Genomic DNA, 17,400 nt, shown 5'->3' with positions numbered 1-17,400 from the left:
GTCTTAATGGGTTTCAGTTAGATCTATCAAGATACTATTCTTTCCTTCTACTCAGAAAAATGTTCCACTAATTTTGTTAGTTGTTGATAGAATAACATCTGCTCTTCAGATATTAGTATTATAACTCATTGCTGGAAGAACAACTATTATATAACAGAAAAGATGACAGTTGGATTCTAGGATTGAAAATGACTCAGAGGCCAGTTTCATCAATTCCCTGACATTTTTCAAAAGTAACCCAAAATCCTGATAGTAAAGCAGCGATGTGAACTTTCCATACCTAATTTGGGGATAAAAAGCACAAGGTCAATTTTCCAATTTTAATTTGCTTGTAGCTGACTGGTGGTGTCTTCTCGGATCAGTAGGAGTTTGGTGCTTTCATCTGTCAACTTGTTCAATAAGCATTTGTTGGCATTTACTTTGCGCTAGGGAAACAGTGGTGAACAGTCGCCATTGCACAAAACAGTCCCTGCCCTCTTTAAACTTACTCTAAAAGGCAGCAAACAAAGTATGGGGCCTGTTAGAGTTCCTCCATGGCTGTGTAGAGACAGGAATGCCGTAGGGCGTGGTGAATGCAGAGAAATGAACAGATTGCGGGTATCACTGAGATAGAGCAACAAACATCTCAAACAAACTCTGTGTGCGGCTTAGAGTTTGTGCAGATTGGGTTCCCTCCCTGGAAAGACTCTGAGATAGAGATTAGGGTGTGGACTTTTTTTGTTGTTGTTGCCCTCTATAGAGTGCTGTAATGTCACAGCTCACAGCAACATCAAACTCTTGGGCTCAAGCAATCGTCTTGCCTCTGCCTCCCAAGTAGCTGGGACTACAGGTGCCCACCACAATGCCCAGCTATTTATTTTATTTTTTTTAGAGACAAAGTCTTGCTCTGCGGAAGAACCAGTGAGCTCAGGTAATGCATCCACCTGAGCCTCCCAAGTGCTGGGATTACAGGTGTGAGCCACCGTGCCTGGCCGGTGTGGAAGTTTCTTGAGGTGCTCTTGGGGACGTCTGTGCAGGCGGGTAGGGAGTGGGGTGCAGAGGGTAAAGGAGACCTGCACTTGTAGGACAAGCCTCGGTAAGGGACAGCTGCAGCTGGGGTGGCCTTCCAGATAGGCCCCACATATTGCATAAAGTAAGTGTTGAGGGGCTGAAGGAGAAAAAGGGGACGCTGGCACAAACAGGTAAAAACTAAAGGAAGTATAACAGATGCCACCTCCAGGGCAGGAAGAGGCTGGGATTGTCAGAATTTAGAAATTCTGAGGAGCCTCTTTGGAGCTGGGAAACAGATCCTTGAGGAGAAGCCGTGTCCAGGTGGTGGCCTGAGAGGGCAACCGGAGGCTTGTTTGAGGCATATTGATAAAATCCAGGTCTGTAGCAATTGCTGCTGCTGGCTGTGCAGTTCCTCTTATGCAAACAGGCAAAAGAAACCTTCTGTTCGCTGAGTTCAGCCACAGCATGACACAGCGGGGTGTGAGCCGCAGGTTTGGAGCTGAGTGACCAGGCCTTGATGACCAGCACAGGTGGTTTCCAGTGCAGGCTGGGGAGGCCAAGCTCCCTGGAGGGCCCTGAGAGGTGGCTGGGGCTGGAAGGGGTGGGTGAGCTAGCTTATTCTCCAGTCTCTGTCTGCCATAACAAAAGAGCCAACATCTAAGGTCATCTGAAAGGGACACCTTTCTCTAACAATAGAAAACTCTGGTGGAGACAGAGAGGAGGATGGTGGCCCGTGTCAGGGAATGAGTGATATTCCCCAGCACAGCCGGGCGGGTGGTCTAAGCTGTTGCTGCTCCTCCTTCTGGAGGGACACAGAAGGTTGCTGGGAAGTGTGTGAAACTATAGACTAAGCATGGCCGTCTTCCTGGAACGTTAATTTTCATGAAAGGTTTTTAGGGAAAATATTTTCATGTTAAACAAGATAGGATATGGGGTGGCGTGCAAAATATACTTTTAACGATACTATCTTAGATGTAAAAGCAACTGTGTGTTTGTAGCAGGCCATTCAGTAATCACTCATCCTTCCAGAATCCTTGAAAAAGTTTGGGAGACACATGCCTTGTTTGTTTTCTACATTGTTTGAAGCATCAGGAGGAATCTTTTTGTCTGGACAGAATTATCCTTTTTTTTTTTTTTTGGACAGAATTATTTATAGGGGTTTTAAAAATTTATTATTTATGTATTTACTTATTGTAGAGACAGAGTCTTACCTTATCATCCTCAGTAGAGTGCTGTGGCATCACGCAGCTCACAGCAACCTCCAACTCCTGGGCTTAGGCGATTCTCTTGCCTCAGCCTCCTGAGCAGCTGGGACCACAGGCGCCCGCCACAGCGCCCGGCTATGTTTTAGTTGCAGTTTGGCCGGGACTGGGTTTGAACCCGCCATCCTCGGTATATGGGGCCAGCGCTCTACCCACTGAGCCACAGGTGACACCCAATATAGGATTTTTTAAAAAATTTAAAATTATAAAGGCTGGGTACAGAGGCTCATGCCTGTAATCCCAGCACTCTGGGAGGCCAAGGTTAGTGGATTGTTTGAGCTCAGGAGTTTGAGGCCAGACTGAGCAAGAGTAAGACCTTGTCTCTAAAAAAGAAAAATTAGCCAAGTATTGTGGGGTGCCTGTAGTACCCGCTACAGGCTGGGAGGCTAAAGCAAGAGGATCTCTTGAGCCCAAGAGTTTGAGGTTGCTGCAAGCTATGACACCAAGGTACTCTACCAAGGGAAACAAAGTGAAACTCTCTCAAAAAGTAAAAATAAAATAAAATAAAATAAATTATAGGCCAGGCATAGTGGCTGACGCCTCTAATCCCAGCATTCTGGGAGGCTGAGACAGGTGGATTGCTAGAGCTCAGGAGTTTGAGACCAGCCTGAGCAAGAGTCAGACTTCTCTACTAAAAATAGAAAAACTAGCCGTGCATTGGGGTGGTTGCCTGTAGTCCTAGCTACTTGGGAGCTGAGGCAAGAGAATCGCTTGAATCTAGGAGTTTGAGGTTTCTGTGAGCTATGGCATCATGGCACTCTACCAAGGGTGACAGACACTCTGTCTCAAAAATAAATAAAGAAATAAATAAATATAATAAAATAAATTTAATAAATATATACATAAATAAATGAAAAATAAATTTAAAATCACAAATATGTGAAGTTATAAACATTAAAATGTAGCTTTTAATGGCAGCGCCCATAGCTCAGTGCGTAGGGCGCCACATACACCGAGGCTGGTGGGTTTTAGCCCGGCCTGGGCCTGCTAAACAACAATGACAACTGCAACAAAAAAATAGTCGGGCATTGTGGTGGGTGTCTGTAGTCCCAGCTACTTGGGAGGCTGAAGCAAGAGAATCGCTTAAACCCAAGAGTTGGAGGTTGCTGTGAGCTGTGATGCCACAGCACTCTACCGAGAGTGACAAAGTGAGACTTTATCTCAAAAAAAAAAAAAAAAAAGAAATCAGGGATCATGTGTTACATCCACTCTCTAATCTGCTTTTATGACCTAACAAGAAAAATCTTTCTAAGTAGTCAGAAAGGTTGCATATTTATAAATTGGATTTATAAATATGCTTACCCCTTGTTCTCTTCCAGTACTGGTCAAATATTTGTTCAAGGTTTCTTATGCTTTTCAACTTAAAATTAGAAGCCAAATCCAATTACACCTTTCAAACTGAGGTCTGAAGTCTAATCCATCAGATTTTCTAATGTGCTGTCTTCCCAAACCCTTTAATTAAACCTATAGATTGTCTTAATGGTTACAAAGCTGATCCCTAAAGTGAGTATTAAGCTATTGGGGCTTTTTTTAGCTTTGATTTGCTTCTTCATCTCTATTTAGTTTGAACATTTTCCAGAATTGAAAAGTCATTTACCCAGTTTCAGGGAGCAATTTTGCCATCATGAGCAGGTCCACAGTACAGGGTTAATAATTCCTAATTGTGAACATTTTTGGAATTTAGAACAGGGGCCTGACCTATGGACTCAATTCTCCCTACACCGTGGATGATCACGCTGGACCATTTTTATAACATGAAGATGGAGTTCTGCACCTCCCTGCTGGGTTAAATTTAACAAGTGTATTTGCTGGCAGATTCACGTCTACATTCATCGTTTTCCTCTCTTGCCTGACTCTGGTCATCATTTAAAGACATCTTCTTATCTTCTGATCTCCTTCAGCAGAGCAATCCACTCGTGCTAGCAGCTGTGGAAGTTGATTATACAAATTGGATCATTCTTGTAATATTCAACTCAATTGACAGACTGGGGGAAAAGTACTAAGGGCACATGGAGCCTGCTCCAACAATTAAATTTCCACCAGTCCAGCTGCTGAAATGGCCTGTGGTAACCCTAAGGCCAGGGTTACCTCATAGCTGCTGAATGACCTACTGCTGTTACTCACCAATCAGAGTTTACCAGCTCCCAAAGGCTCTAGTACCAATGGGCTTTTTTTTTTTTTTAGACAGAGTCTTACTATGTCGCCCTCAATAGAGTGCTGTGGCATCACAGCTCACAGCAACCTCAAACTCTTCGGCTTAAGTGATTCTCTTGCCTCAGCCTCCCAAGTAGCTGGAACTACAGATGCCCACCACATGCCTGGCTATTTTTTGTTGCAGTTGCTGTTGTTTAGTTGGCCTGGGCCGGGTTCAAACACACGGGGTGCTGAGCTACCAACGGGTTTTTTTTCAAAACAATATACCTAACATTTCTCTTTCTAATAAAACTCTCAGCCTTCTCTGTGTTGTAGAGATATACTGAAGACCACCCAGTCTATGTTCTTACAATTTTTGCTTCTGAAATTAAATATTTTTAATTTGTATTTTATTTGTCTTTGACATAGTGGATAACAGATGTGGGTCCATGTGGGAGGAGGCTTCTGATCCCTCCCTCTGGATATAATCTAGGGTGTAGATAATAAATTCTTCCTCCATGAAAATAAACCAGTGCACTCGCTGAGACAGCAGGGAGAGGCCAGAGTCAGCCCCTCACTCTCACCTTCCTTCCTGGAGGGATGTAAAATTTGTGGTAGCCAGACAGGGCATGAAAGAATGTGGGGCTTGGGCTGTAAAAATTCCTCTTGACAGATCCCAGGAGAGGAAAAACTGATTTCTACAATTTAAAAGCTTGGGAAGGTTATCTAACCTCACCATCCGATTTCTCAACTTTAAAACATTCACCTCCTGGGATAATTGTTACCATCTGAGAGTATGCACACAAAGCAGCCAGCCTCGGGGGTGGCGCATAGTTCATTATAACCCCCAGTTCCTGGATTCTTCTCTGGACCATCTCTTATCTTGCTCCACGTGCTATGTCCAGCACTGAGCACTGGGCCTGGATGACTGACTCTTCCCATCTGTGACAATATATGGGCCACTGTCCCTCGGCAGTTGGAACTATTGATGTTGGACGCTGTGTGGACCTGGGTGACTTGCCAGAGACCATATGCGGAGCCGTGGTGGCAAGTGGATGCTGTGGTGATCGTTTTGCATAGTGTCTGCTGGTGCTCTTGGATGTGAGCAAAGGCAGTCAGGTGTGTAGGAAGTGAGGTCATGTCTGAAGGGGGTCACCAACGAGATAAGGGGCCTCTCTCCTAGGATGGGGTGGGAACTGTGTACGTGGGTGTCAGGAGGAGGATGATCTTTTCCCTGGACTTTATTATAGAAAAGAAGACAGCAAGGGGAGAGACGGAAAGGGGGAGGTCTTTCCGTGACACTCGCTATGGGGGACAGGATGAGAGCCAAGCAAGAAGTCTCAGGTCCTTGGGGCCAGAGTGTGGTTGTCCCAGATGGCAGTTAAAGTAAGATGGGGCTGCAGCTCAGAGAGGAAGTGGCCACCTAGGATCAGGAAGTCTTACTTCACAAGCTCCCCAGGGAATCTTACTGTCCTCCCAGCTGACATTTTGGGCCAGATAATTCTTTGCTGCAGGGAGCTGTCTTGGGCCTTGTAGAGGGTTGGCTGCACCTTTGCTGTAGGTGCTACTGCAGGGAGGGATTGGAATGCTGCAGCCACTCACAAAAGATTAGTGGCCTCTCCACAGCTGTGACAGTCAAAATGACCCCAGACATTGCCACATAGCCCCAAGAGGGGCCCTGGTGGAGAACTGTTGAACTGTTGTTCCTCTGGAGATGTTATGAGGAGAGTTTGACACTGTAAGACCTAGGGATGGTCATTGTGCTCGTGTCTTTCCCAACATGAGTTTGGGGGGCTTTTCTCCACTACAAGGCAGGTGCACATCTGGGAAGTCCTGAGTACCAATTTATTGAGGCCTAACTAGAGCTGAGTTTTACATTTTTTAACTGGGAAAGAAAACAGAAAGGATAAAAGTTTGATGAACGTTTGACTGGGAAAGAAAATACAAAGGGTAAAGAAAGAAAATACACGCCCAAGAAATGAATATGCAAAGTGCTTTATGGCCTTTCTGGCTCTGTTGGAAATTGAGAGAGCATTTCAGTGCAGGTTCCCGGCAGCCAAGCATCTGGGAACGTTTTCCCCTTGTTTTCACGGGCACCAGGGTTGACTCATAACGGCCTCTCCCTCCTGGCATCTTTTTATATGCTGTGCTAGTTGTGACTTGTTGGCACAGATAAGATTTATGGAACCTTCAATTCCCCACACTTTCCTTTCCAGGTCTTTTGACATAATCTCTCCAGGCTCTGAAATGTGACCCAATGGAACAGCACAACAGTGTGGCCTGCAAGGCAAATGCAAAATTTTGGAAAACTTCCCAGTACAGGTATCTCTGGATAAGTAACAACCCAGTAAATGCATGTTCCTAGGGCTAACTTGCATTTGTTAAATGTGAGCAATTGTAGGATAGGTGAGGCTGTTGCTAGAGGCCAGTCCTATTGAGTTGAAGAAATATTATGAAATGCTGCAAGGCTGTCTGCTGGACACCAGGCAGGGGAGAGGAGGCTGTCAGATAGCATCACTTTTGGGAACATGCTCCTTTTGTAAGGGAGTGAAATCAGGCACGAATGTAGCTGTGATACACGTTCATAATCTGTAAATGGCCAAAGGCTATGGGAGGGAAGCAGAGGGAGAGACCATCTCTGGTCCGGGAGGGTGTGGGGTGATGGTTTCACAGAGGAGCAGGCATCTGAGCTGCTTCCTGGAGCAGGTGCAGGATCTGGGAGGTGGAGGAGGCTGGATGTGCCAGGGGGCTGAAGAGGGAGGAATAGAATAGTGTGCTGGGAAGGAGTGAGGCGTGGTCTGGGATTTAAGCGTGGCTGGTGTTTAGACTTGGGAAAGGCAGTCATAGAAGATAAAGCTGGAAAGACACTCACAGGCACTCTATAAATAAATGTGCACCAAGTAAACAAAGGGAAGGAGTTGTCTTATGGAAGCTTCCAACGCTAAGTTAAGAAGCTTGGGCTTCTTGCTGTAAGCAATGTGGAATAGCGGGCTTTGAAAATTTTTGGTCAGGAAAGCAACATCAGATTTGTATTTTAGGAAGATTAATTTAGCAGGAGATAGTAGTGTGGATTCCAGCACTCTCTGTGATATGGTGAGTACAGCACTGGAGGCTCCCGACATGATGGTCGAGGGACAGCAGGCCACCACGAGGGAGAAGGAGGCCGTGGAGCCCCGCTGCATGTTCTTGGTGCCTCTGCATTCGTCATTAATTATTTCAGATATAACCACTAGGTAATGGACAACTTTAAAAATATTATTAGCAATATTCAATTGTGAATTTAAGATGTTTATTTAAGAAGAAAAAGTGGACCGGGCATGGTGACCCAGCACTTTGGGAAGTGCAGGTGGGAGGATCACTTGCAACCAGGAGTTGGAGACCAGCCTGGACAGCATAGTGAGACACCACATCAATGAAAAAGGGCTTTGATTAATGGTGCCATGTGCCGGTAATCCCAGCTACTCAGGAGCTTGAGGCAGTAGGATGGCTTAAGTTCAAGGTTATAGTACCACTGCACTCTAGCCTGGGTGACGGAATTGAGACCCTGCCTTAAAAAAAAAAAGAAGAAGAAAGAAAAAAGTGAGTTAATCTAGAGAAAACAATTTGCTAATAGAATAGATGGCTAAGCAAAAATTCTGAAGTTGGCATGTAAATGACATAGGTCGGGGACACTGGAGCAGAGGGGCAGAGACTGGAGCAGATGTAGATGACTGGCTATTGGTTATTTAATCATTCAGTCCACATTTGTGCGATGACCTAGATCACCAGGCTTGTCCTGTAGTGTGACAGGCTGCAGTATTTAGCCTTTTATCTTTACTGATGCATGAAAAGCTTGAAAGGAGGTTTAGGCAGGAGGGAGCAAGGCGGGGGGAAACCTGCCCGACAGAGGGATCCCCAGATTTCCCTGTGGGAAGGCAAATTTATGATCCTCTTAAAGGGGACTGGTGAGGAGGGGGTAGCTGGAAGGAACAGTCTTTACCCTCTTCTCTCCAAGGGTGACTGCTCGTGCAGGGAACTGTCCTGCCCACAACGACCCACAAAGGTCACATGTGTGTATGTAGATGGCGTCTCTACACACACGAAAAGCCCCTAACTGTGGCTGCCTCTAGGGCAGGGAAACTAAGAAGTAAGGACAGTCATGAAAAAGAGAATTAAAAAAAGAAATCCATTGGTACCTTTCAAAGTCTTTATGATAAGCTTGTATTTTCTGTTTGAAATAGAAATTTTTAAACAATGTAACACAGGCCTGTCAAAAGTTCACTGAAGCCGGCAATTCTGCTTCTGTTAGTATTCTGGTGTTTCCTTCCAGCCCGTCCCTTGCTCATACGTGCAGGTAGTTGCTAGGTGGAGATCATACTTTGCAAACTGCTTTGTTCCTTGTTTGACTACTTATGGAAGCTTCAGGAAGAATTTTCTCACGTCACCTGTATTCCATATTCCCTCAAATATATTTTTTCCATTTGGAGGGATGTGCTGTGATGAAGTCATTCCCCATATTGGACTTTACGGTACACCCGACTTTTTAGACAGATAATACAGTGGTCAGTAATGGCCTATTTATTAATACAGGCATTTCTGTGATACCTTCTGCATGTTTCCTACTAACTCTTATATTATTTACCAGTTGACATGAAAATGAATTATTCAATGGGGGTGCAGTGGCTCACGCCTGTAATACCAGCACTCTGGGAGGCCGAGACAGGCAGATCACCTGAGCTCATGAGTTTGAGACTAGTCTGAGCTAGAGCGACACCCCATTTCTAAAAGTAGCTGGGCGCTGTGGTGGGTGCTTCTAGTCCCAGCTACTTGGGAGGCTGAGGCCAGAGAATTGATGGAGCCCTGGAGTCTGAGGTTGCTGTGAGCTATGACACCAAGGCACTCTACCAGGATCAACAAAGTGAGACTGTCCAAAAAAAAAAAAAAAGAAAGAAAGAAAAAAGAAAATGAATTATTCATTATCTAATTGCATGGAGAATTTTTGAGAAAAGAGGTTATATGCAAAGTTTTGTTTTTTCAACGATGATCTAACATCCCTAAAGGTCACCTAACAGTTTTCAAAAAACAAACCAGTGAATGAGTCTCTGCAGACTGTAGGCAGGGTTGCTCCAGGAAAAAGAAAAATTCTCCCTAACTTTAGGTTGGAGTATTAGCATTATTATTGGCCAAACAATTCTTGTTATTTTAGTTTTTAATAGAGTAAAGGCTGGCCAGAGACTTACTGAGTTGGAGAGATACCTCTTTGTCAGGATGTTAAAGTTCTCATGGTTGGAAATAGCTTTTGAAAAGCACAGCTTTGGCCAGGCACACCTGAGCTCATGAGATCAAGACCAGCCTGAGCAAGGGTGAGACCCTGTCTCTAAAAGCAATAGCCGGATGTTGTGGCAGTGCCTGTAATCCCATCTACTAGGGAGGCTGAGGCAAGAGAATCATTTGAGTCCAAGAGTTTGAGGTTGCTGTGAGGTGTGATGGTGCCACAGCACTCTACCCAGGAAGACAGGGTGAGACTTTGTCTCAAAAAAAACCCAAAAAACAAAAAAACAAGGCTTTATTGAGATATAATTTACATACCATAAAATTCACCTGAATGTACAAGTCAATGCTTCTTTTCTTTAGTGTATTCACAAAGTAGTGCAGCCATTATTACTGATTGCAGAACATTTTTATCACCCCAGAAGGAGCCCCACAGCCACTCTGCATTTCTCCATCTTCCCCTCCCCCAATTACCAATATTCCTCGTCTCAACGGATTTGACTGTTTTGGTCATTTTTCATATAGAGTCACATGATACGTGGCCATTTGTGACAGACTTCTTTGACTCAGTGTGATGTTTCCTGGGTGTATTCATACTGTAACATACATTAGGGAAGTATTTTTCTTTTTTAAGGCTTTAATTTATTTTTAGAGACATGGTCTGTCTTCCAGGCTGGAGTGCAGTAGTGTGATCATAGCTTACTATAACATTGAGCCCCTGGAGTCAAGTGATCTTCCTGCCTCAGCCTCCAGAGTGGCTGGGACTACAAGTGTGCACTGTCATGCCAAGCTAATTAAAAAAAACTTTTTTTTAATAGATGGAGTCTCAGCATATTGCCCAGGCTGGTCTCCAAGTGCTGGGATTACAGGCATGAGCCACTGTGCCCAGCCCAGGAAAGCATTAAACAAACAAGCACACCCCCCCACACACACACTTATCTTCTTTATTGGAAAAAACAAACAAATAAAAAACCTTCTCGTTAGTTTCTGTCGGGCATGGCAATGACGATGATCCCTCCCAGAAAGGCGGTGTATTTCTGCCTCGGTTTAGTGGGTGCCCTTGCCCTGGATTCTGGTCCTCCCCTGCCCCCTCCTGTCTCACTCCTTTCTTTCCTATGGAAAAGAACTACCTGCCCACTCAGCATTCTTCAGATCTTCCCGCATCTCAACTATCCTGTCCTTTGCTTCTTTCCCCTTTTCTGCTCCAGTCCTCATTTCTTCCAGGCTAATTTGGAAAAAAAAAGAAAAAGAAAAAGTGCACACACAAAGGAACAATCTCTTTTTTTAGCACACAGCTCTGCCATCCACATCTGCTGACTGACCATACGGAAACTTACCTTATTCTGGTAATGACTGTGGAGAACTTCCTCTCTGGACAATGTTATGTAAAGGGCAGGTAAGCACTTTTTTGTGCAAAAAGCCAGAATTTTCTTAAATAACCTTGAAACATGCATTTATTCAGTCATGAAACTATAAGCGTCTCTGTGGGGTATAAAGATGAGAAAACCAAGGACCGTGTAGCAGCTTGGATTCTGAGGGGGATCTAAAACGTTCTTTTGTGATTTCTCTTCTTGGTCGTTTCTTGAACTGCAGGCTGTAGTCAGCCAACTCCTCAGGGACTAGAAGTGTCTTGTGTCAGCCTTCCCAGAGCCTACGATGCGTGCAACAAAGCAGTTTTTATTTTTGTCAGGATGGCTGTGGGACAGGCACATAGAGGGCTGGGAAAGGTCAGAGGTGGGATTGGTTTCTTCTGGCTGGAGAAATCCAAGAAGGCTACATGGAAAAAATGGTTTCTATGTCAGGCTGTAAAGGAGGAATAAGAGTCAGGCATATCGACCTGGATAGAAAATTCTAGAAAAAGAGAAAATGTACAGATACAAAACAGTGTGAGGCATGGAAAGGAACCATGAATAAAATTAATGATGAGTTACCTTTGAAACAGAAAAGAGGGAAGCTGAGAAGGATCACGTCAGACGGCCTGATCCTCTGAGTAAGGAAAGAAATGAAATTGTCTTCAAACAAGGAAAGGAGCAGGTGCAGAGTGTGGGTCTGTAGGAGTGTGGGAAAGGTTTGGCTGTAGGATACGGGTTAGGAACTCAAAGACATTTAGACATGAAGTCTTGAGGTGTTAGTGGGTCTTGCAAATGGGGATATCTACAAATATTGGACTATCCGGGTTCTACTTCAACTTTTTTATTTATTTACTGAGACGGAGTTTTCCTTTGTCACCCTTGGTAGAGTGCCATGGCATCATAGCTCACAGCAACCTCCAACTCTTAGGATCAAGCAATTCTCTTGCCTCAGCCTCCCGAGTAGCTGGGACTACAGGCACCTGCTACAATTCCTGGCTAATTTTAGAGATGGGGTCTTGCTCTGACTCAGGCTGGTCTCGAACCTGTAAGCTCAGGGTAATCCATCTGCCTTAGCCTCCCAGAGTACTAGGATTACAGGTGTGAACCCCTGTGCCCAGCTTGTTAGTGGTGTTTTATATTTATTCAACATTGAAAAGATAATTCTTTAGATTCTTATGAAATTAAATAAAGTATATTCTTAAAATTAAAAAGGTAAAATATAGCACACATTCATTTCTTCATCATGTAGTCAACAAGTTGAATAAGGTAAGGCCCAGACAGGTACTGCGATGAAAGTCTGATTTCTTTTTTTTTTTTTTTTGTAGAGACAGAGTCTCACTGTACTGCCCTCGGGTAGAGTGCCGTGGCGTCACACGGCTCACAGCAACCTCCAACTCCTGGGCTTAAGCGATTCTCTTGCCTCAGCCTCCCGAGTAGCTGGGACTACAGGCGCCCGCCACAATGCCCGGCTGAAAGTCTGATTTCTATAGAAGTATAGATAGAGCTAAGTAACCAGTCATTGTCCCCTAACTTGCCTCCTGCTGTAACAGCTTGCTCCTTACATGTCAGATATCCTTGACAGGGGAAAATTTTGGACTTCCCAAGTGGCTTTTATTTTGCTATTGCAAAACCCAAGACTGATTGTTGGGACCCCTTCCAGATTCTGCACTTGGGGGAACCAACTGACATCAGTTGGACCAGTGGCCACACATGGAAACCACTATCTCAGCCGCGAAGGCGATTTCTGCTTCCTTGCCTGACGAGTGTATCCCCAGCCAATCAGCAGAAATAATTCTCCAGCCCTTTCTTTGGGAAGCCATTTTTAAAAATCTTAGCCCCATAAGAGGGACTTTACCTAACAAACGCAATCAGTGTAACCTGATTTCTTGTACCCTCAATGAATCCCCAAGAATAAAAAAAATCTTAGCCCCCAAATTCTCAAAGAGATGGATTTGAGAAATTTCTCCAATATCCTTGCTTGGCACCTCGGAGTATTAAACCATTTCTCTGCTGCAAAGCCTCCTGTGTGGGCAGGGGGCACTAACTAAATCTTTTTCTAATCTTTTCTCAACCTTCCGAATGCTGCGATGTAGTTTCATTGTTACAAAGGGGTCGCGACCCACGGGTTGAGAACTGCTGTCTAACACTGTAAAATTCTGGGGAACATAGAGGTGACTAAGACAGACAAGTTTCCTGCCTTTCTGAACATTTACAATCCAGCAAAGGGAGACAGATAGGAAAAAAATAACAGAAATGTATGTAATATTAGGAGAAATAAGTATAGTTCAACAACATTAACTTAAAGCTGTTTATTCTAAATAACACACAAACATAAACAGCAGTTTTCTAGCTAGCTAGATCACCAGCTCTTTCCTCATATAAGCATTGGAAAATCCACATAGAGGCTGGTCAATGCCTGTGTTTTCTAGAAGAAAAGTCAAATTAACAAGGTTTTATCAAATCAAGGAAGGAAGTTATTCAGCACCATATGAAGGCAATTTGAAAATGTCCAGAATGTTTCAGCATGAAGTGTATTTCTATGACTAATTTCTAGAAAATCATGCTGAGTCAGAAAGCCTTGGTAACATTGATAACACTGTGGGTTTTTTTTTTCTGTCTTGAATGTATTTATGTGCATATTTAGGTGGATAAGGTGGAAAGGTGAGTAAGAGACTATTCTTACTTTAAAATGGCTCCAGTCTAGAGGACACAGGTAACTCACAGAAGCTGACACAGTACGCAGCATGACACTGCTTCCAGCCATTGAGAGGAGTGGTGGCCTTCGACAGGAGAGCCGCGAGAGGCTTCACCAATGTCAACGTTTGAACATTGCTTTGAAGGATGTGAGGGTGCAGCTCTGTTCAGGACTGCATTGAGAACGTGAGGACGAAGCACGGTAGAGAAAAGGAATTAGTATCCTTACAGCATTTGGTTCTACATACAGCATTTGGCACATCGCAGATACTCTATGACCATTTGTGCTGTGACCAGGCACCCTTGTTAGTTAAGGATCATTGCAGCCATTTTTCAGGTAAAGAAACTGAGGCGCAGAGAGATTATGTAATTATTCTAAAGTCACAAAGCTAAAAGCAGTGGAATTGGATGTTGACTTGTCTGCCTAATGAGGTGATGTTCTGTCCCTGTCCAGTCGTGTGGCACAAGTGCCCAAGGGTGGCTAAAGTATTGGGTGTCTGCAGCAGGGAGTAGGGTGGGAATTACAGCCAGAGGTGAAATTAGGAACAGGAGTGGGGCCTGGACTGGGCAGACCTTAAGTGACATTCTCAGGGACATTTTAGGAAGTAAAGTAGGGGAGTGATGCCATCGGTCTGTGTTTCAGAAGGATAAGTGTGACAGGAGGGAAGCTGGGGGCGAGGCCGGGGCGTGGTGGTGGGAAGGCTGAGGACAAGCTAGGCAATGCCACGGTTCACGGCTCATGTGGACGCGCTGAGGTGAGCCCGGGCAGCAGCGATGGGAATGGAGACGAAGGGGGGTGAGGCCTGGGGACACATCTGAGGAAAAGCCCCCGCTGTTGCCTGACCTGATGGACTCTGGGAGCAGGGGAGCAGGATGACGCGGGCATTTCTAGCTCTGGGGAACGATGGTGCTGGCAGCTGCACCGGGGTGTGAGAAGAGGAATGCAGTGGCAGGCGGAAGGTGGAGTGCTGGCCATTTTGAGGGAGTGCTGGCCGTTTTAAGGGAGCCTCCAGTGTGAGAGGCACAGGGGACGGTAGGAAGCGGGAGGTGAGGACAGGGGCAGGGAGGATGAGGAGAGCTGCAGACTGCTGGTGAGCAGGCAGCAAAGTGAGAAGGCCAGAAGGGCAGGGGCAGTGTAGAAAAAAGAGAAGGAATTGGGGTGTGGGGGGCAGTTAGGTCAGCATTTGAGGGTTTGAGACTTGGCGGCTGTGGAAGAAAGGGCAGAGACCCAGCATCACACAGCCAGTGGAAGCGGCTGGGTGAAGTTCAGCCCCACTGAGCTCAGCGTCCCAGGAGCAGAGGTGGCAGGCCGACAGCAAGGGGGGAGCTGGTGGTGAGGCGACAGGGAATGTGAATTCAGGGTATTCTTTCCAAGCGTTTCCCAAGAAGGAAAGGAGAGGCTCTGGATAACTGGCGGCGGGTACAGAGTAAGAAGTCGTCATCCGTGCGGGGTTTTCAAGCCGATGGCTAAAGTCTTGGGCAGTCATTGCAGGAGAGGGTGAGCAAAGCAGAATTCTCTCCTCCACCCTAGGACGCAGAGAGGAAACCCAGTAGTCGCCCCCTTTACCGTTGTTACAATATTGCTGCTCTGCTGGTATGCCCTACTGATTGTTTTTGTAACAATGTTCTCTTGGGAAAGCAAAAAAATAGGACTGGACTTGCAGCAAATGGCAGCATATCCTGGTGGCTAATGGCCCCGAGACTAGACTTAACCTCTCTGTGGCCCAGTTTCTTCATCTGAAAACAAGAGTATCGATAGTGCCACCTCATGGGATTGTTGTTGAGTATTATTCACATTGATAAAATAACATGCAGAACTTGGAACGATGCCTGGCCCCCTGGGCGTATTAGCTCTGGTTACTAACGGTTATTCCCAGCATCTGGTTACCAGTGTTGGAAAACACTCTACGATTTAACTGACTACGATCTTTCCACCCGCTGGTCTAAGTTGCTGCCATAACTGCTTTGGTTGTTCTTCACCATGGAGTTATTTTAGTTTTGCATGTAATAGACCCTGCAAATTGTTAATTTACTTTTCAGGAGTAGGAGAAGCTGTTCTCAAGCAGAAAAACAATAGTCTGTCCTGCAGGATAAGAAGGCAGAAGATGCCTTTTAGCAAGAACTGGTTTGGGTCTAGTAAACTATGAAGCCCCGTGTTCATAGTGGTAAAACCAAATAATTGTGGTTAAGGATCAATGTGCTATTTATTAAATGTGGAACTCTTTTCTTATTTTCTAACTGTATAAGGAAGCTGTATTTATGGTTCATATATTTCTAAAATATTCTTTCCCTAAATTCTCCAAAGCACCAAAGTGAAACATCTGGTACCAGGCAGTATACAAAAATAATCTTTTATCTTGCTGATATTTTTAATGACGCAGGACGTTATTTGGAATGCTTGACCTCACTGCCACCTGCTGGAAGAGGCACAGTATAACCGACATTCTGGTGGCCATCCTATTTAAGAAAATACATTACCATTTAACTCACATCTACAGAAAGGTCCAGGTTTTGAGGAACCTGTAACTTTTTCTTTTCTTTTTTGAGACAGAGTCTCACTCTGGTGCCCAAGCTAGAGTGTCATGGCATTGTATCTCACAGCAACCTCAAACACTTGGGCTCCAGGGGTCCTCCGGCCTGAACCTCCGAGTAGCTGGGACTACAGGTGTGCAATACCACACTTGGCTAGTTTTTGTATTTTTAGTAGAGATGGGCATCTCTCTCTTGATCAGGCTGGTTTTCTACTCCTGAACTCAAGGGATCCTCCCACCTCAGCCTCTCAGAGTACTTTGATTACAGGTGTGAGCCACCATGCCCGGCCAGACCTGTAACTTACTCAATTTTAGGAACCCTCTTTAAGATGAGGGAATATAAAATACAAATACAAAATCAAGTATGGAGGAGAATATCTATTTTAGATAAGAAAAGAAACTACTAGCTGGGCATTGCAGCGGGTGCCTGTAGTCCCAGCTACTTGGGAGGCTGAGGCAAGAGAATTGCCTAAGCCTAGGAGTTGGAGGTTGCTGTGAGCTGTGACAGCACTCTACCAAGGGCCATGTAGTGAGACTCTGTCTCTACAAAAAAAAGAAAAGAAAAGAAACTACAACAAATTATAAATTTCAAAAAGCTGACAACTACCACAAACACCACACGGGACAGAAAAAAAAAAAAATATATATATATATTTGTAAATTAACTGTCTCATACAAGTCTTTTCACCTACATTAAAAAATTCATTGTTTTTTCATAAAAAATGATATTGTAATATTTTCTATAATGGGAATAAATAATTGGGCTTTTCCGCTACCATGGTTCATCAAAATTGGCTTACTGCTAACAGCTGGGAAGTTTCCTTCAGCTTCACAGTTCACTGAGAATGGGGATATTGTGTGGTTTGTGGTCACATTTGGAGGAATCTCTCTCATTTGCAGATGAACTGTAAGATTTCAAGACATTTTCTAGTTTTCTTATGTGGTGTCCAACCTTGAAATCTGTTTGAATTACAGGATCTGCTAACCGGGTATGTCTCTGTCTTCCTTATAGTGGGGTACTATGATTTCTGTCTTTTTAGATAGCAGTATTTCATGTTAAATTAGCAAGAAACTTGAATATTTTCCTGTAGTTTTTATTATTTGCTTTTCTTCATTAATGGGATTATCAAACAATCCGGAAGCTTATTTTTTACTTCTATTTGAAATGTATCTCTTACTCTTTGGTAG

This window comes from Nycticebus coucang, chromosome 23 (genome assembly GCF_027406575.1).
Source record: "Nycticebus coucang isolate mNycCou1 chromosome 23, mNycCou1.pri, whole genome shotgun sequence".
Taxonomy (NCBI): domain Eukaryota; kingdom Metazoa; phylum Chordata; class Mammalia; order Primates; family Lorisidae; genus Nycticebus; species Nycticebus coucang.
Note: the sequence above shows the minus strand (reverse complement) of the source record.